Source organism: Taeniopygia guttata, chromosome W, assembly GCF_048771995.1.
Source record: "Taeniopygia guttata chromosome W, bTaeGut7.mat, whole genome shotgun sequence".
NCBI lineage: Eukaryota > Metazoa > Chordata > Aves > Passeriformes > Estrildidae > Taeniopygia > Taeniopygia guttata.
The window spans coordinates 20,259,568-20,279,911 of record NC_133064.1 but is presented as its reverse complement, the minus strand read 5'-3'; positions in this window follow the sequence as shown (position 1 = coordinate 20,279,911).

The window sequence follows — 20,344 nt, the reverse complement described above, 5'->3', positions numbered from 1 at the left end:
GGATAAAATCCCAGACAGGAGCTGCCCCCACCTCATACTTGTGCTGCCCTGAGAGTCCCAGGGGAGCCCTACAAAGTGACATCAGGAACCTGGACTGGTGAGTTTTCCTTCCCAGGGAAAAGAGCCGATGTTTGCGCTCCGAGGCCTGTGGCCGTGAGCGGGCATCTGACTGCAAAAAATCCGAACATCAAAGGATAAGTCCCAGACAGGAGCTGCCCCCACCTCATACTTGTGCTGCCCTGACAGTCCCAGGGGAGCCCTAAAAACTGACATCAGGAACCTGGACTGGTGAGTTTTCTTTCCCAGGGAAAAGAGCCGATGTTTTCACTCCGAGTCCTGTGGCCCTGAGCGGGCAGCTGACTGCAAAAAATCTGAACATCGAAGGAAAAGTCCCAGACAGGAGCTGCCCCCACCTCATACTTGTGCTGCTCTGACAGTCCAAAAAGAGCCCTACAAACTGACATCAGGAACCTGGACTGGTGAGTTTTCTTTCCGAGGGAAAAAAGCCGATGTTTGCGCTCCGAGTCCTGTGGCCCTGAGCGAGCAGCTGACTTCAAAAAATCCGAACATCGAAGGATAAGTCCCAGACAGGAGCTGCCCCCACCTCATACTTGTGCTGCCCTGACAGTCCCAAGGGAGCCCTACAAACTGACATCAGGAACCAGGACTGGTGATTTTTCTTTCCCAGGGAAAAGTGCTGATGTTTTCGCTCAGGGTCGTGTGGGGCTGAGCGGGCAGCTGACTGCAAAAAATCCGAACATCGAAGGATAAGTCCCAGACAGGAGCTGCCCCCACCTCATACTTGTGCTGCCCTGAGAGTCCAAAAAGAGCCCTACAAACTGACATCAGGAACCTGGACTGGTGAATTTTCTTTCCCAGGGAAAAGAGCCGATGTTTTCGCTTAGAATCCTGTGGCCCTGAGCGGGCAGCTGACTGCAAAAAATCTGAACATCGAAGGATAAGTCCCAGACAGGAGCTGCCCCCACCTCATACTTGTGCTGCCCTGACAGTCCCAAGGGAGCCCTACAAACTGACATAAGGAACCAGGACTGGTGATTTTTCTTTCCCAGGGAAAAGTGCCGATGTTTGCGCTCAGGGTCTTGTGGGGCTGAGCGGGCAGCTGAGTGCAAAAAATCCGAACATCGAAGGATAAGTCCCAGACAGGAGCTGCCCCCACCTCATACTTGTGCTGCCCTGAGAGTCCAAAAAGAGCCCTACAAACTGACACCAGGAACCTGGACTGGTCAGTTTTCTTTCCAAGGGAAAAGAGCCGATGTTTGCGCTCCGAGTCCTGTGGCCGTGAGCGGGCATCTGACTGCAAAAAATCCGAACATCAAAGGATAAGTCCCAGACAGGAGCTGCCCCCACCTCATACTTGTGCTGCCCTGACAGTCCCAGGGGAGCCCTAAAAACTGACATCAGGAACCTGGACTGGTGAGTTTTCTTTCCCAGGGAAAAGAGCCGATGTTTTCACTCCGAGTCCTGTGGCCCTGAGCGGGCAGCTGACTGCAAAAAATCTGAAAATCGAAGGAAAAGTCCCAGACAGGAGCTGCCCCCACCTCATACTTGTGCTGCTCTGACAGTCCAAAAAGAGCCCTACAAACTGACATCAGGAACCTGGACTGGTGAGTTTTCTTTCCCAGGGAAAAGAGCCGATGTTTGCGCTCTGAGTCCTGTGGCCCTGAGCGAGCAGCTGACTTCAAAAAATCCGAACATCGAAGGATAAGTCCCAGACAGGAGCTGCCCCCACCTCATACTTGTGCTGCCCTGAGAGTCCAAAAAGAGCCCTACAAACTGACATCAGGAACCTGGACTGGTGAGTTTTCTCTCCCAGGGAAAAGAGCCAATGTTTGCGCTCTGAGTCCTGTGGCCCTGAGCGGGCAGCTGACTGCAAAAAATCTGGACATCGAAGGATAAGTCCCAGACAGGAGCTGCCCCCACCTCATACTTGTGCTGCCCTGAGAGTCCCAGGGGAGCCCTACAAACTGACATCAGGAACCTGGACTGGTGAGTTTTCTTTCCCAGGGAAAAGAGCCGATGTTTGCACTCCGAGTCCTGTGGCCCTGAGCGCGCAGCTGACTGCAAAAAATCCGAACATCGAAGGATAAGTCCCACACAGGTGCTGCCCCCACCTCATACTTGTGCTGCCCTGAGACTCCAAAAAGAGCCCTACAAACTGACATCAGGAACCTGGACTGGTGAATTTTCTTTCCCAGGGAAAAGATACGATGTTTTCGCTTCGAATCCTGTGGCCCTGAACGGGCAGCCGACTGCAAAAATCCAAACATCGAAGGATAAGTCCCAGACAGGAGCTGCCCCCACCTCATACTTGTGCTGCCCTGAGACTCCAAAAAGAGCCCTACAAACTGACATCAGGAACCTGGACTGGTGAGTTTTCTTTCCCAGGGAAAAGAGCCGATGTTTGCGCTCTGAGTGCTGTGGCCCTGAGCGAGCAGCTGACTTCAAAAAATCCGAACATCGAAGGATAAGTCCCAGACAGGAGCTGCCCCCACCTCATACTTGTGCTGCCCTGACAGTCCCAGGGGAGCCCTAAAAACTGACATCAGGAACCTGGACTGGTGAGTTTTCTTTCCCAGTGAAATGAGCCGATGTTTGCGCTCCAAGTCCTGTGGCCCTGAGCGGGCAGCTGAGTGCAGAAAATCCGAACATCGAAGGATAATTCCCAGACAGGAGTTGCCCCCACCTCATACTTGTGCTGCCCTGAGAGTCCCAGGGGAGCCCTACAAAGTGACATCAGGAACCTGGACTGGTGAGTTTTCTTTCCCAGGGAAAAGAGCCGATGTTTGCGCTCTGAGTCCTGTGGCCCTGAGCGAGCAGCTGACTTCAAAAAATCCGAACATCAAAGGATAAGTCCCAGACAGGAGCTGCCCCCACCTCATACTTGTGCTGCCCTGACAGTCCCAAGGGAGCTCTACAAACTGACATCAGGAACCAGGACTGGTGATTTTTCTTTCCCAGGGAAAAGAGCCGATGTTTTCACTCCGAGTCCTGTGGCCCTGAGCGGGCAGCTGACTGCAAAAAATCTGAACATCGAAGGAAAAGTCCCAGACAGGAGCTGCCCCCACCTCATACTTGTGCTGCTCTGACAGTCCAAAAAGAGCCCTACAAAATGACATCAGGAACCTGGACTGGTGAGTTTTCTTTCCCAGGGAAAAGAGCCGATGTTTGCGCTCTGAGTCCTGTGGCCCTGAGCGAGCAGCTGACTTCAAAAAATCCGAACATCGAAGGATAAGTCCCAGACAGGAGCTGCCCCCACCTCATACTTGTGCTGCCCTGACAGTCCCAAGGGAGCCCTACAAACTGACATCAGGAACCAGGACTGGTGATTTTTCTTTCCCAGGGAAAAGTGCCGATGTTTTCGCTCAAGGTCTTGTGGGGCTGAGCGGGCAGCTGACTGCAAAAAATCCGAACATCGAAGGATAAGTCCCAGACAGGAGCTGCCCCCACCTCATACTTGTGCTGCCCTGAGAGTCCAAAAAGAGCCCTACAAACTGACATCAGGAACCTGGACTGGTGAGTTTTCTTTCCCAGGGAAAAGAGCCGATGTTTGCACTCCGAGTCCTGTGGCCCTGAGCGCGCAGCTGACTGCAAAAAATCCGAACATCGAAGGATAAGTCCCAGACAGCAGCTGCCCCCACCTCATACTTGTGCTGCCCTGAGACTCCAAAAAGAGCCCTACAAACTGACATCAGGAACCTGGACTGGTGAATTTTCTTTCCCAGGGAAAAGATACGATGTTTTCGCTTCGAATCCTGTGGCCCTGAGCGGGCAGCCGACTGCAAAAATCCAAACATCGAAGGATAAGTCCCAGACAGGAGCTGCCCCCACCTCATACTTGTGCTGCTCTGACAGTCCAAAAAGAGCCCTACAAACTGACATCAGGAACCTGGACTGGTGAGTTTTCTTTCCCAGGGAAAAGAGCCGATGTTTGCGCTCTGAGTCCTGTGGCCCTGAGCGGGCAGCTGAGTGCAAAAAATCCGAACATCGAAGGATAATTCCCAGACAGGAGCTGCCCCCACCTCATACTTGTGCTGTCCTGAGAGTCCAAAAAGAGCCCTACAAACGGACATCAGGAACCTGGACTGGTGAGTTTTCTTTCCCAGGGAAAAGAGCCAATGTTTGCGCTCCGAGTCCTGTGGCCCTGACCGGGCAGGTGACAGCAAAAAAACCGAACATTGAAGGATAAGTCCCAGACAGGAGCTGCCACCACCTCATAATTGTGCTGCCCTGACAGTCCCAAGGGAGCCCTACAAACTGACATCAGGAACCAGGACTGGTGATTTTTCTTTCCCAGGGAAAAGTGCCGATGTTTTCGCTCAGGGTCGTGTGGGGCTGAGCGGGCAGCTGACTGCAAAAAATCCGAACATCGAAGGATAAGTCCCAGACAGGAGCTGCCCCCACCTCATACTTGTGCTGCCCTGAGAGTCCAAAAAGAGCCCTACAAACTGACATCAGGAACCTGGACTGGTGAATTTTCTTTCCCAGGGAAAAGAGCCGATGTTTTCGCTTCGAATCCTGTGGCCCTGAGCGGGCAGCTGACTGCAAAAAATCTGAACATCGAAGGATAAGTCCCAGACAGGAGCTGCCCCAACCTCATACTTGTGCTGCCCTGAGAGTCCAAAAAGAGCCCTACAAACTGACATCAGGAACCTGGACTGGTGAATTTTCTTTCCCAGGGAAAAGAGCCGTTGTTTTCGCTTCGAATCCTGTGGCCCTGAGCGGGCAGCTGACTGCAAAAAATCCGAACATCGAAGGATAGGTCCCAGACAGGAGCTGCCCCCACCTCATACTTGTGCTGCCCTGACAGTCCCAGGGGAGCCCTACAAACTGACATCAGGAACCTGTACTGGTGAGTTTTCTTTCCAAGGGAAAAGAGCCTATGTTTGCACTGCGAGTCCTTTGGCCCTGAGCGGGCAGCTGACTGCAAAAAATCCGAACATCGAAGGATAAGTCCCAGACAGGAGCTGCCCCCACCTCATACTTGTGCTGCCCTGACAGTCCAAAAAGAGCCCTACAAACTGACATCAGGAACCTGGACTGGTGAGTTTTCTTTCCCAGGGAAAAGAGCCAATGTTTGCGCTTCGAGTCCTGTGGCCCTGAGCGGGTTGGTGACTGCAAAAATGCGAACATCGAAGGATAAGTCCCAGACAGGAGCTGCCCCCACCTCATACTTGTGCTGCCCTGAGAGTCCAAAAAGAGCCCTACAAACTGACATCAGGAACCTGGACTGGTGAGTTTTCTTTCCCAGGGAAAAGAGCCGATGTTTGTGCTCTGAGTCCTGTGGCCCTGAGCGAGCAGCTGACTTCAAAAAATCCGAACATCGAAGGATAAGTCCCAGACAGGAGCTGCCCCCACCTCATACTTGTGCTGCCTTGAGAATTCAAAAAGAGCCCTACAAACTGACATCAGGAACCTGGACTGGTCAGTTTTCTTTCCAAGGGAAAAGAGCCGATGTTTGCACTCCGAGTCCTGTGGCCCTGAGCGGGCAGCTGAGTGCAAAAAATCTGAACATCGAAGGATAAGTCCCAGACAGGAGCTGCCCCCACCTCATACTTGTGCTGCTCTGACAGTCCAAAAAGAGCCCTACAAACTGACATCAGGAACCTGGACTGGTGAGTTTTCTTTCCCAGGGAAAAGAGCCGATGTTTGCGCTCTGAGTCCTGTGGCCCTGAGCGAGCAGCTGACTTCAAAAAATCCGAACATCGAAGGATAAGTCCCAGACAGGAGCTGCCCCCACCTCATACTTGTGCTGCCCTGACAGTCCCAGGGGAGCCCTACAAACTGACATCAGGAACCTGGACTGGTGAGTTTTCTTTCCCAGTGAAATGAGCCGATGTTTGCGCTCCAAGTCCTGTGGCCCTGAGCGGGCAGCTGAGTGCAGAAAATCCGAACATGGAAGGATAATTCCCAGACAGGAGCTGCCCCCACCTCATACTTGTGCTGCCCTGAGAGTCCAAAAAGAGCCCTAGAAACTGAAATCAGGAACCTGGACTAGTGAGTTTTCTTTCCCAGGGAAAAGTGCCGATGTTTGCGCTCAGGGTCTTGTAGGGCTGAGCGGGCAGCTGAGTGCAAAAAACCCAAACATCGAAGGATAAGTCCCAGACAGGAGCTGCCCCCACCTCATACTTGTGCTGCCCTGAGAGTCCCAGGGGAGCCCTACAAAGTGACATCAGGAACCTGGACTGGTGAGTTTTCTTTCCCAGGGAAAAGAGCCGATGTTTGCGCTCCGAGTCCTGTGGCCCTGAGCGGGCACCTGACTGCAAAAAATCCGAACATCGAAGGATAAGTTCCAGACAGGAGCTGCCCCCACCTCATACTTGTGCTGCCCTGACAGTCCCAGGGGAGCCGTACAAACTGACATCAGGAACCTGGACTGGTGAGTTTTCTTTCCCAGGGAAAAGAGCCGATGTTTGCACTCCGAGTCCTGTGGCCCTGAGCGGGCAGCTGAGTGCAAAAAATCTGAACATCGAAGGATAAGTCCCAGACAGGAGCTGCCCCCACCTCATACTTGTGCTGCTCTGACAGTCCAAAAAGAGCCCTACAAACTGACATCAGGAACCTGGACTGGTGAGTTTTCTTTCCGAGGGAAAAAAGCCGATGTTTGCGCTCCGAGTCCTGTGGCCGTGAGCGGGAATCTGGCTGCAAAAAATCCGAACATCGAAGGATAAGTCCCAGACAGGAGCTGCCCCCACCTCATACTTGTGCTGCCCTGAGAGTCCAAAAATAGCCCTACAAACTGACATCAGGAACCAGGACTGGTGAGTTTTCCTTCCCAGGAGAAAGAGCCGAGGTTTACGCTCTGAGTCCTGTGGCCCTGAGCGGGCAGCTGACTGCAAAAAATCCGAACATCGAAGGATAAGTCCCAGACAGGAGCTGCCCCCACCTCATACTTGTGCTGCCCTGAGAGTCCAAAAAGAGCCCTACAAACTGACATCAGGAACCTGGACTGGTGAGTTTTCTTTCCCAGGGAAAAGAGCCGATGTTTGCACTCCGAGTCCTGTGGCCCTGAGCGCGCAGCTGACTGCAAAAAATCCGAACATCGAAGGATAAGTCCCAGACAGGAGCTGCCCCCACCTCATACTTGTGCTGCCCTGAGAGTCCAAAAAGAGCCTTACAAACTGACATCAGGAACCTGGACTGGTGAGTTTTCTTTCCCAGGGAAAAGAGCCGATGTTTGCGCTCTGAGTCCTGTGGCCCTGAGCGAGCAGCTGACTGCAAAAAATCCGAACATCGAAGGATAAGTCCCAGACAGGAGCTGCCCCCACCTCATACTTGTGCTGCCCTGAGAGTCCAAAAAGAGCCCTACAAACTGACATCAGGAACCTGGACTGGTGAGTTTTCTTTCCCAGGGAAAAGAGCCGATGTTTGCACTCCGAGTCCTGTGGCCCTGAGCGCGCAGCTGACTGCAAAAAATCCGAACATCGAAGGATAAGTCCCAGACAGGAGCTGCCCCCACCTCATACTTGTGCTGCCCTGAGAGTCCAAAAAGAGCCTTACAAACTGACATCAGGAACCTGGACTGGTGAGTTTTCTTTCCCAGGGAAAAGAGCCGATGTTTGCGCTCCGAGTCCTGTGGCCCTGAGCGAGCAGCTGACTTCAAAAAATCCGAACATCGAAGGATAAGTCCCAGACAGGAGCTGCCCCCACCTCATACTTGTGCTGCCCTGACAGTCCCAAGGGAGCCCTACAAACTGACATCAGGAACCAGGACTGGTGATTTTTCTTTCCCAGGGAAAAGTGCCGATGTTTGCGCTCAGGGTCTTGTGGGGCTGAGCGGGAAGCTGAGTGCAAAAAATCCGAACATCGAAGGATAAGTCCCAGACAGGAGCTGCCCCCACCTCATACTTGTGCTGCCCTGAGAGTCCAAAAAGAGCCCTACAAACTGACATCAGGAACCTGGACTGGTCAGTTTTCTTTCCAAGGGAAAAGAGCCGATGTTTGCGCTCCGAGTCCTGTGGCCGTGAGCGGGCAGCTGACTGCAAAAAATCCGAACATCGAAGGATAAGTCCCAGACAGGAGCTGCCCCCACCTCATACTTGTGCTGCTCTGACAGTCCAAAAAGAGCCCTACAAACTTACATCAGGAACCTGGACTGGTGAGTTTTCTTTCCCAGGGAAAAGAGCCGATGTTTGCGCTCTGAGTCCTGTGGCCCTGAGCGAGCAGCTGACTTCAAAAAATCCGAACATCGAAGGATAAGTCCCAGACAGGAGCTGCCCCCACCTCATACTTGTGCTGCCCTGACAGTCCCAAGGGAGCCCTACAAACTGACATCAGGAACCAGGACTGGTGATTTTTCTTTCCCAGGGAAAAGTGCCGATGTTTTCGCTCAGGGTCGTGTGGGGCTGAGCGGGCAGCTGACTGCAAAAAATCCGAACATCGAAGGATAAGTCCCAGACAGGAGCTGCCCCCACCTCATACTTGTGCTGCCCTGAGAGTCCAAAAAGAGCCCTACAAACTGACATCAGGAACCTGGACTGGTGAGTTTTCTTTCCCAGGGAAAAGAGCCGATGTTTTCACTCCGAGTCCTGTGGCCCTGAGCGGGCAGCTGACTGCAAAAAATCTGAACATCGAAGGAAAAGTCCCAGACAGGAGCTGCCCCCACCTCATACTTGTGCTGCTCTGACAGTCCAAAAAGAGCCCTACAAACTGACATCAGGAACCTGGACTGGTGAGTTTTCTTTCCCAGGGAAAAGAGCCGATGTTTGCGCTCTGAGTCCTGTGGCCCTGAGCTAGCAGCTGACTTCAAAAAATCCGAACATCGAAGGATAAGTCCCAGACAGGAGCTGCCCCCACCTCATACTTTTGCTGCCCTGACAGTCCCAAGGGAGCCCTACAAACTGACATCAGGAACCAGGACTGGTGATTTTTCTTTCCCAGGGAAAAGTGCCGATGTTTTCGCTCAGGGTCGTGTGGGGCTTAGCGGGCAGCTGACTGCAACAAATCCGAACATCGAAGGATAAGTCCCAGACAGGAGCTGCCCCCACCTCATACTTGTGCTGTACTGAGAGTCCAAAAAGAGCCCTACAAACTGACATCAGGAACCTGGACTGGTGAATTTTCTTTCCCAGGGAAAAGAGCCGATGTTTTCGCTTCGAATCCTGTGGCCCTGAGCGGGCAGCTGACTGCAAAAAATCTGAACATCGAAGGATAAGTCCCAGACAGGAGCTGCCCCCACCTCATACTTGTGCTGCCCTGAGAGTCCAAAAAGAGCCCTACAAACTGACATCAGGAACCTGGACTGGTGAGTTTTCTTTCCCAGGGAAAAGAGCCGATGTTTGCGCTCTGAGTCCTGTGGCCCTGAGCGAGCAGCTGACTTCAAAAAATCCGAACATCGAAGGATAAGTCCCAGACAGGAGCTGCCCCCACCTCATACTTGTGCTGCCCTGACAGTCCCAAGGGAGCCCTACAAACTGACATAAGGAACCCGGACTGGTGATTTTTCTTTCCCAGGGAAAAGTGCCGATGTTTGCGCTCAGGGTCTTGTGGGGCTGAGCGGGCAGCTGAGTGCAAAAAATCCGAACATCGAAGGATAAGTCCCAGACAGGAGCTGCCCCCACCTCATACTTGTGCTGCCCTGACAGTCCCAAGGGAGCCCTACAAACTGACATCAGGAACCAGGACTGGTGATTTTTCTTTCCCAGGGAAAAGTGCCGATGTTTGCGCTCAGGGTCTTGTGGGGCTGAGCGGGCAGCTGAGTGCAAATAATCCGAACATCGAAGGATAAGTCCCAGACAGGAGCTGCCCCCACCTCATACTTGTGCTGCCCTGAGAGTCCAAAAAGAGCCCTACAAACTGACATCAGGAACCTGGACTGGTCAGTTTTCTTTCCAAGGGAAAAGAGCCGATGTTTGCGCTCCGAGTCCTGTGGCCGTGAGCGGGCATCTGACTGCAAAAAATCCGAACATCAAAGGATAAGTCCCAGACAGGAGCTGCCCCCACCTCATACTTGTGCTGCCCTGACAGTCCCAGGGGAGCCCTAAAAACTGACATCAGGAACCTGGACTGGTGAGTTTTCTTTCCCAGGGAAAAGAGCCGATGTTTTCACTCCGAGTCCTGTGGCCCTGAGCGGGCAGCTGACTGCAAAAAATCTGAAAATCGAAGGAAAAGTCCCAGACAGGAGCTGCCCCCACCTCATACTTGTGCTGCTCTGACAGTCCAAAAAGAGCCCTACAAACTGACATCAGGAACCTGGACTGGTGAGTTTTCTTTCCCAGGGAAAAGCGCCGATGTTTGCGCTCTGAGTCCTGTGGCCCTGAGCGAGCAGCTGACTTCAAAAAATCCGAACATCGAAGGATAAGTCCCAGACAGGAGCTGCCCCCACCTCATACTTGTGCTGCCCTGAGAGTCCAAAAAGAGCCCTACAAACTGACATCAGGAACCTGGACTGGTGAGTTTTCTCTCCCAGGGAAAAGAGCCAATGTTTGCGCTCCGAGTCCTGTGGCCCTGAGCGGGCAGCTGACTGCAAAAAATCTGGACATCGAAGGATAAGTCCCAGACAGGAGCTGCCCCCACCTCATACTTGTGCTGCCCTGAGAGTCCCAGGGGAGCCCTACAAACTGACATCAGGAACCTGGACTGGTGAGTTTTCTTTCCCAGGGAAAAGAGCCGATGTTTGCACTCCGAGTCCTGTGGCCCTGAGCGCGCAGCTGACTGCAAAAAATCCGAACATCGAAGGATAAGTCCCACACAGGTGCTGCCCCCACCTCATACTTGTGCTGCCCTGAGACTCCAAAAAGAGCCCTACAAACTGACATCAGGAACCTGGACTGGTGAATTTTCTTTCCCAGGGAAAAGATACGATGTTTTCGCTTCGAATCCTGGGGCCCTGAACGGGCAGCCGACTGCAAAAATCCAAACATCGAAGGATAAGTCCCAGACAGGAGCTGCCCCCACCTCATACTTGTGCTGCCCTGAGACTCCAAAAAGAGCCCTACAAACTGACATCAGGAACCTGGACTGGTGAGTTTTCTTTCCCAGGGAAAAGAGCCGATGTTTGCGCTCTGAGTGCAGTGGCCCTGAGCGAGCAGCTGACTTCAAAAAATCCGAACATCGAAGGATAAGTCCCAGACAGGAGCTGCCCCCACCTCATACTTGTGCTGCCCTGACAGTCCCAGGGGAGCCCTAAAAACTGACATCAGGAACCTGGACTGGTGAGTTTTCTTTCCCAGTGAAATGAGCCGATGTTTGCGCTCCAAGTCCTGTGGCCCTGAGCGGGCAGCTGAGTGCAGAAAATCCGAACATCGAAGGATAATTCCCAGACAGGAGCTGCCCCCACCTCATACTTGTGCTGCCCTGAGAGTCCAAAAAGAGCCCTAGAAACTGAAATCAGGAACCTGGACTAGTGAGTTTTCTTTCCCAGGGAAAAGTGCCGATGTTTGCGCTCAGGGTCTTGTAGGGCTGAGCGGGCAGCTGAGTGCAAAAAACCCGAACATCGAAGGATAAAATCCCAGACAGGAGCTGCCCCCACCTCATACTTGTGCTGCCCTGAGAGTCCCAGGGGAGCCCTACAAAGTGACATCAGGAACCTGGACTGGTGAGTTTTCCTTCCCAGGGAAAAGAGCCAATGTTTGCGCTCCGAGGCCTGTGGCCGTGAGCGGGCATCTGACTGCAAAAAATCCGAACATCAAAGGATAAGTCCCAGACAGGAGCTGCCCCCACCTCATACTTGTGCTGCCCTGACAGTCCCAGGGGAGCCCTAAAAACTGACATCAGGAACCTGGACTGGTGAGTTTTCTTTCCCAGGGAAAAGAGCCGATGTTTTCACTCCGAGTCCTGTGGCCCTGAGCGGGCAGCTGACTGCAAAAAATCTGAACATCGAAGGAAAAGTCCCAGACAGGAGCTGCCCCCACCTCATACTTGTGCTGCTCTGACAGTCCAAAAAGAGCCCTACAAACTGACATCAGGAACCTGGACTGGTGAGTTTTCTTTCCCAGGGAAAAGAGCCGATGTTTGCGCTCTGAGTCCTGTGGCCCTGAGCGAGCAGCTGACTTCAAAAAATCCGAACATCGAAGGATAAGTCCCAGACAGGAGCTGCCCCCACCTCATACTTGTGCTGCCCTGACAGTCCCAAGGGAGCCCTACAAACTGACATCAGGAACCAGGACTGGTGATTTTTCTTTCCCAGGGAAAAGTGCCGATGTTTTCGCTCAGGGTCGTGTGGGGCTGAGCGGGCAGCTGACTGCAAAAAATCCGAACATCGAAGGATAAGTCCCAGACAGGAGCTGCCCCCACCTCATACTTGTGCTGCCCTGAGAGTCCAAAAAGAGCCCTACAAACTGACATCAGGAACCTGGACTGGTGAATTTTCTTTCCCAGGGAAAAGAGCCGATGTTTTCGCTTAGAATCCTGTGGCCCTGAGCGGGCAGCTGACTGCAAAAAATCTGAACATCGAAGGATAAGTCCCAGACAGGAGCTGCCCCCACCTCATACTTGTGCTGCCCTGACAGTCCCAAGGGAGCCCTACAAACTGACATAAGGAACCAGGACTGGTGATTTTTCTTTCCCAGGGAAAAGTGCCGATGTTTGCGCTCAGGGTCTTGTGGGGCTGAGCGGGCAGCTGAGTGCAAAAAATCCGAACATCGAAGGATAAGTCCCAGACAGGAGCTGCCCCCACCTCATACTTGTGCTGCCCTGAGAGTCCAAAAAGAGCCCTACAAACTGACATCAGGAACCTGGACTGGTGAGTTTTCTTTCCCAGGGAAAAGAGCCGATGTTTGCGCTCCGAGTCCTGTGGCCGTGAGCGGGCATCTGACTGCAAAAAATCCGAACATCAAAGGATAAGTCCCAGACAGGAGCTGCCCCCACCTCATACTTGTGCTGCCCTGACAGTCCCAGGGGAGCCCTAAAAACTGACATCAGGAACCTGGACTGGTGAGTTTTCTTTCCCAGGGAAAAGAGCCGATGTTTTCACTCCGAGTCCTGTGGCCCTGAGCGGGCAGCTGACTGCAAAAAATCTGAAAATCGAAGGAAAAGTCCCAGACAGGAGCTGCCCCCACCTCATACTTGTGCTGCTCTGACAGTCCAAAAAGAGCCCTACAAACTGACATCAGGAACCTGGACTGGTGAGTTTTCTTTCCCAGGGAAAAGAGCCGATGTTTGCGCTCTGAGTCCTGTGGCCCTGAGCGAGCAGCTGACTTCAAAAAATCCGAACATCGAAGGATAAGTCCCAGACAGGAGCTGCCCCCACCTCATACTTGTGCTGCCCTGAGAGTCCAAAAAGAGCCCTACAAACTGACATCAGGAACCTGGACTGGTGAGTTTTCTCTCCCAGGGAAAAGAGCCAATGTTTGCGCTCCGAGTCCTGTGGCCCTGAGCGGGCAGCTGACTGCAAAAAATCTGGACATCGAAGGATAAGTCCCAGACAGGAGCTGCCCCCACCTCATACTTGTGCTGCCCTGAGAGTCCCAGGGGAGCCCTACAAACTGACATCAGGAACCTGGACTGGTGAGTTTTCTTTCCCAGGGAAAAGAGCCGATGTTTGCACTCCGAGTCCTGTGGCCCTGAGCGCGCAGCTGACTGCAAAAAATCCGAACATCGAAGGATAAGTCCCACACAGGTGCTGCCCCCACCTCATACTTGTGCTGCCCTGAGACTCCAAAAAGAGCCCTACAAACTGACATCAGGAACCTGGACTGGTGAATTTTCTTTCCCAGGGAAAAGATACGATGTTTTCGCTTCGAATCCTGTGGCCCTGAACGGGCAGCCGACTGCAAAAATCCAAACATCGAAGGATAAGTCCCAGACAGGAGCTGCCCCCACCTCATACTTCTGCTGCCCTGAGACTCCAAAAAGAGCCCTACAAACTGACATCAGGAACCTGGACTGGTGAGTTTTCTTTCCCAGGGAAAAGAGCCGATGTTTGCGCTCTGAGTGCTGTGGCCCTGAGCGAGCAGCTGACTTCAAAAAATCCGAACATCGAAGGATAAGTCCCAGACAGGAGCTGCCCCCACCTCATACTTGTGCTGCCCTGACAGTCCCAGGGGAGCCCTAAAAACTGACATCAGGAACCTGGACTGGTGAGTTTTCTTTCCCAGTGAAATGAGCCGATGTTTGCGCTCCAAGTCCTGTGGCCCTGAGCGGGCAGCTGAGCGCAGAAAATCCGAACATCGAAGTATAATTCCCAGACAGGAGTTGCCCCCACCTCATACTTGTGCTGCCCTGAGAGTCCAAAAAGAGCCCTAGAAACTGAAATCAGGAACCTGGACTAGTGAGTTTTCTTTCCCAGGGAAAAGTGCCGATGTTTGCGCTCAGGGTCTTGTAGGGCTGAGCGGGCAGCTGAGTGCAAAAAACCCGAACATCGAAGGATAAAATCCCAGACAGGAGCTGCCCCCACCTCATACTTGTGCTGCCCTGAGAGTCCCAGGGGAGCCCTACAAAGTGACATCAGGAACCTGGACTGGTGAGTTTTCCTTCCCAGGGAAAAGAGCCGATGTTTGCGCTCCGAGTCCTGTGGCCCTGAGCGGGCACCTGACTGCAAAAAATCCGAACATCGAAGGATAAGTTCCAGACAGGAGCTGCCCCCACCTCATACTTGTGCTGCCCTGACAGTCCCAGGGGAGCCCTACAAACTGACATCAGGAACCTGGACTGGTGAGTTTTCTTTCCCAGGGAAAAGTGCCGATGTTTTCGCTCAGGGTCGTGTGGGGCTGAGCGGGCAGCTGACTGCAAAAAATCCGAACATCGAAGGATAAGTCCCAGACAGGAGCTGCCCCCACCTCATACTTGTGCTGCCCTGAGAGTCCAAAAAGAGCCCTACAAACTGACATCAGGAACCTGGACTGGTGAGTTTTCTTTCCCAGGGAAAAGAGCCGATGTTTGCACTCCGAGTCCTGTGGCCCTGAGCGCGCAGCTGACTGCAAAAAATCCGAACATCGAAGGATAAGTCCCAGACAGCAGCTGCCCCCACCTCATACTTGTGCTGCCCTGAGACTCCAAAAAGAGCCCTACAAACTGACATCAGGAACCTGGACTGGTGAATTTTCTTTCCCAGGGAAAAGATACGATGTTTTCGCTTCGAATCCTGTGGCCCTGAGCGGGCAGCCGACTGCAAAAATCCAAACATCGAAGGATAAGTCCCAGACAGGAGCTGCCCCCACCTCATACTTGTGCTGCTCTGACAGTCCAAAAAGAGCCCTACAAACTGACATCAGGAACCTGGACTGGTGAGTTTTCTTTCCCAGGGAAAAGAGCCGATGTTTGCGCTCTGAGTCCTGTGGCCCTGAGCGAGCAGCTGACTTCAAAAAATCCGAACATCGAAGGATAAGTCCCAGACAGGAGCTGCCCCCACCTCATACTTGTGCTGCCCTGACAGTCCCAAGGGAGCCCTACAAACTGACATAAGGAACCAGGACTGGTGATTTTTCTTTCCCAGGGAAAAGTGCCGATGTTTGCGCTCAGGGTCTTGTGGGGCTGAGCGGGCAGCTGAGTGCAAAAAATCCGAACATCGAAGGATAAGTCCCAGACAGGAGCTGCCCCCACCTCATACTTGTGCTGCCCTGAGAGTCCAAAAAGAGCCCTACAAACTGACATCAGGAACCTGGACTGGTCAGTTTTCTTTCCAAGGGAAAAGAGCCGATGTTTGAACTCCGAGTCCTGTGGCCCTGAGCGCGCAGCTGACTGCAAAAAATCCGAACATCGAAGGATAAGTCCCAGACAGGAGCTGCCCCCACCTCATACTTGTGCTGCTCTGACAGTCCAAAAAGAGCCCTACAAACTGACATCAGGAACCTGGACTGGTGAGTTTTCTTTCCCAGGGAAAAGAGCCGATGTTTGCGCTCTGAGTCCTGTGGCCCTGAGCGAGCAGCTGACTTCAAAAAATCCGAACATCGAAGGATAAGTCCCAGACAGGAGCTGCCCCCACCTCATACTTGTGCTGCCCTGACAGTCCCAAGGGAGCCCTACAAACTGACATCAGGAACCAGGACTGGTGATTTTTCTTTCCCAGGGAAAAGTGCCGATGTTTTCGCTCAGGGTCGTGTGGGGCTGAGCGGGCAGCTGACTGCAAAAAATCCGAACATCGAAGGATAAGTCCCAGACAGGAGCTGCCCCCACCTCATACTTGTGCTGCCCTGAGAGTCCAAAAAGAGCCCTACAAACTGACATCAGGAACCTGGACTGGTGAGTTTTCTTTCCCAGGGAAAAGAGCCGATGTTTGCACTCCGAGTCCTGTGGCCCTGAGCGCGCAGCTGACTGCAAAAAATCCGAACATCGAAGGATAAGTCCCAGACAGGAGCTGCCCCCACCTCATACTTGTGCTGCCCTGAGAGTCCAAAAAGAGCCCTACAAACTGACATCAGGAACCTGGACTGGTCAGTTTTCTTTCCAAGGGAAAAGAGCCGATGTTTGCGCTCCGAGTCCTGTGGCCGTGAGCGGGCATCTGACTGCAAAAAATCCGAACATCAAAGGATAAGTCCCAGACAGGAGCTGCCCCCACCTCATACTTGTGCTGCCCTGACAGTCCCAGGGGAGCCCTAAAAACTGACATCAGGAACCTGGACTTGTGAGTTTTCTTTCCCAGGGAAAAGAGCCGATGTTTTCACTCCGAGTCCTGTGGCCCTGAGCGGGCAGCTGACTGCAAAAAATCTGAACATCGAAGGAAAAGTCCAAGACAGGAGCTGCCCCCACCTCATACTTGTGCTGCTCTGACAGTCCAAAAAGAGCCCTACAAACTGACATCAGGAACCTGGACTGGTGAGTTTTCTTTCCCAGGGAAAAGAGCCGATGTTTGCGCTCTGAGTCCTGTGGCCCTGAGCGAGCAGCTGACTTCAAAAAATCCGAACATCGAAGGATAAGTCCCAGACAGGAGCTGCCCCCACCTCATACTTGTGCTGCCCTGACAGTCCCAAGGGAGCCCTACAAACTGACATCAGGAACCAGGACTGGTGATTTTTCTTTCCCAGGGAAAAGTGCCGATGTTTTCGCTCAGGGTCGTGTGGGGCTGAGCGGGCAGCTGACTGCAAAAAATCCGAACATCGAAGGATAAGTCCCAGACAGGAGCTGCCCCCACCTCATACTTGTGCTGCCCTGAGAGTCCAAAAAGAGCCCTACAAACTGACATCAGGAACCTGGACTGGTGAATTTTCTTTCCCAGGGAAAAGAGCCGATGTTTTCGCTTCGAATCCTGTGGCCCTGAGCGGGCAGCTGACTGCAAAAAATCTGAACATCGAAGGATAAGTCCCAGACAGGAGCTGCCCCCACCTCATACTTGTGCTGCCCTGAGAGTCCAAAAAGAGCCCTACAAACTGACATCAGGAACCTGGACTGGTGAATTTTCTTTCCCAGGGAAAAGAGCCGATGTTTTCGCTTCGAATCCTGTGGCCCTGAGCGGGCAGCTGACTGCAAAAAATCCGAACATCAAAGGATAAGTCCCAGACAGGAGCTGCCCCCACCTCATACTTGTGCTGCCCTGACAGTCCCAGGGGAGCCCTACAAACTGACATCAGGAACCTGGACTGGTGAGTTTTCTTTCCCAGGGAAAAGAGCCGATGTTTTCACTCCGAGTCCTGTGGCCCTGAGCGGGCAGCTGACTGCAAAAAATCTGAACATCGAAGGAAAAGTCCCAGACAGGAGCTGCCCCCACCTCATACTTGTGCTGCTCTGACAGTCCAAAAAGAGCCCTACAAACTGACATCAGGAACCTGGACTGGTGAGTTTTCTTTCCCAGGGAAAAGAGCCGATGTTTTCACTCCGAGTCCTGTGGCCCTGAGCGCGCAGCTGACTTCAAAAAATCCGAACATCGAAGGATAAGTCCCAGACAGGAGCTGCCCCCACCTCATACTTGTGCTTCCCTGACCGTCCCAAGGGAGCCCTACAAACTGACATCAGGAACCAGGACTGGTGATTTTTCTTTCCCAGGGAAAAGTGCCGATGTTTTCGCTCAGGGTCGTGTGGGGCTGAGCGGGCAGCTGACTGCAAAAAATCCGAACATCGAAGGATAAGTCCCAGACAGGAGCTGCCCCCACCTCATACTTGTGCTGCCCCGAGAGTCCAAAAAGAGCCCTACAAACTGACATCAGGAACCTGGACTGGTGAATTTTCTTTCCCAGGGAAAAGAGCCGATGTTTTCGCTTCGAATCCTGTGGCCCTGAGCGGGCAGCTGACTGCAAAAAATCTGAACATCGAAGGATAAGTCCCAGACAGGAGCTGCCCCCACCTCATACTTGTGCTGCCCTGAGAGTCCAAAAAGAGCCCTACAAACTGACATCAGGAACCTGGACTGGTGAATTTTCTTTCCCAGGGAAAAGAGCCGATGTTTTCGCTTCGAATCCTGTGGCCCTGAGCGGGCAGCTGACTGCAAAAAATCCGAACATCAAAGGATAAGTCCCAGACAGGAGCTGCCCCCACCTCATACTTGTGCTGCCCTGACAGTCCCAGGGGAGCCCTACAAACTGACATCAGGAACCTGGACTGGTGAGTTTTCTTTCCCAGGGAAAAGAGCCGATGTTTTCACTCCGAGTCCTGTGGCCCTGAGCGGGCAGCTGACTGCAAAAAATCTGAACATCGAAGGAAAAGTCCCAGACAGGAGCTGCCCCCACCTCATACTTGTGCTGCTCTGACAGTCCAAAAAGAGCCCTATAAACTGACATCAGGAACCTGGACTGGTGAGTTTTCTTTCCCAGGGAAAAGAGCCGATGTTTGCGCTCTGAGTCCTGTGGCCCTGAGCGAGCAGCTGACTTCAAAAAATCCGAACATCGAAGGATAAGTCCCAGACAGGAGCTGCCCCCACCTCATACTTGTGCTGCCCTGAGAGTCCAAAAAGAGCCCTACAAACTGACATCAGGAACCTGGACTGGTGAGTTTTCTCTCCCAGGGAAAAGAGCCAATGTTTGCGCTCCGAGTCCTGTGGCCCTGAGCGGGCAGCTGACTGCAAAAAATCTGGACATCGAAGGATAAGTCCCAGACAGGAGCTGCCCCCACCTCATACTTGTGCTGCCCTGAGAGTCCCAGGGGAGCCCTACAAACTGACATCAGGAACCTGGACTGGTGAGTTTTCTTTCCCAGGGAAAAGAGCCGATGTTTTCACTCCGAGTCCTGTGGCCCTGAGCGGGCAGCTGACTGCAAAAATCTGAACATCGAAGGAAAAGTCCCAGACAGGAGCTGCCCCCACCTCATACTTGTGCTGCCCTGAGACTCCAAAAAGAGCCCTACAAACTGACATCAGGAACCTGGACTGGTGAATTTTCTTTCCCAGGGAAAAGAGCCGATGTTTTCGCTTCGAATCCTGTGGCCCTGAGCGGGCAGCTGACTGCAAAAAATCCGAACATCAAAGGATAAGTCCCAGACAGGAGCTGCCCCCACCTCATACTTGTGCTGCCCTGACAGTCCCAGGGGAGCCCTACAAACTGACATCAGGAACCTGGACTGGTGAGTTTTCTTTCCCAGGGAAAAGAGCCGATGTTTTCACTCCGAGTCCTGTGGCCCTGAGCGGGCAGCTGACTGCAAAAAATCTGAACATCGAAGGAAAAGTCCCAGACAGGAGCTGCCCCCACCTCATACTTGTGCTGCTCTGACAGTCCAAAAAGAGCCCTACAAACTGACATCAGGAACCTGGACTGGTGAGTTTTCTTTCCCAGGGAAAAGAGCCGATGTTTGCGCTCTGAGTCCTGTGGCCCTGAGCGAGCAGCTGACTTCAAAAAATCCGAACATCGAAGGATAAGTCCCAGACAGGAGCTGCCCCCACCTCATACTTGTGCTGCCCTGAGAGTCCAAAAAGAGCCCTACAAACTGACATCAGGAACCTGGACTGGTGAGTTTTCTCTCCCAGGGAAAAGAGCCAATGTTTGCGCTCCGAGTCCTGTGGCCCTGAGCGGGCAGCTGACTGCAAAAAATCTGGACATCGAAGGATAAGTCCCAGACAGGAGCTGCCCCCACCTCATACTTGTGCTGCCCTGAGAGTCCCAGGGGAGCCCTACAAACTGACATCAGGAACCTGGACTGGTGAGTTTTCTTTCCCAGGGAAAAGAGCCGATGTTTTCACTCCGAGTCCTGTGGCCCTGAGCGGGCAGCTGACTGCAAAAATCTGAACATCGAAGGAAAAGTCCCAGACAGGAGCTGCCCCCACCTCATACTTGTGCTGCCCTGAGACTCCAAAAAGAGCCCTACAAACTGACATCAGGAACCTGGACTGGTGAGTTTTCTTTCCCAGGGAAAAGAGCCGATGTTTTCACTCCGAGTCCTGTGGCCCTGAGCGGGCAGCTGACTGCAAAAATCTGAACATCGAAGGAAAAGTCCCAGACAGGAGCTGCCCCCACCTCATACTTGTGCTGCTCTGACAGTCCAAAAAGAGCCCTACAAACTGACATCAGGAACCTGGACTGGTGAGTTT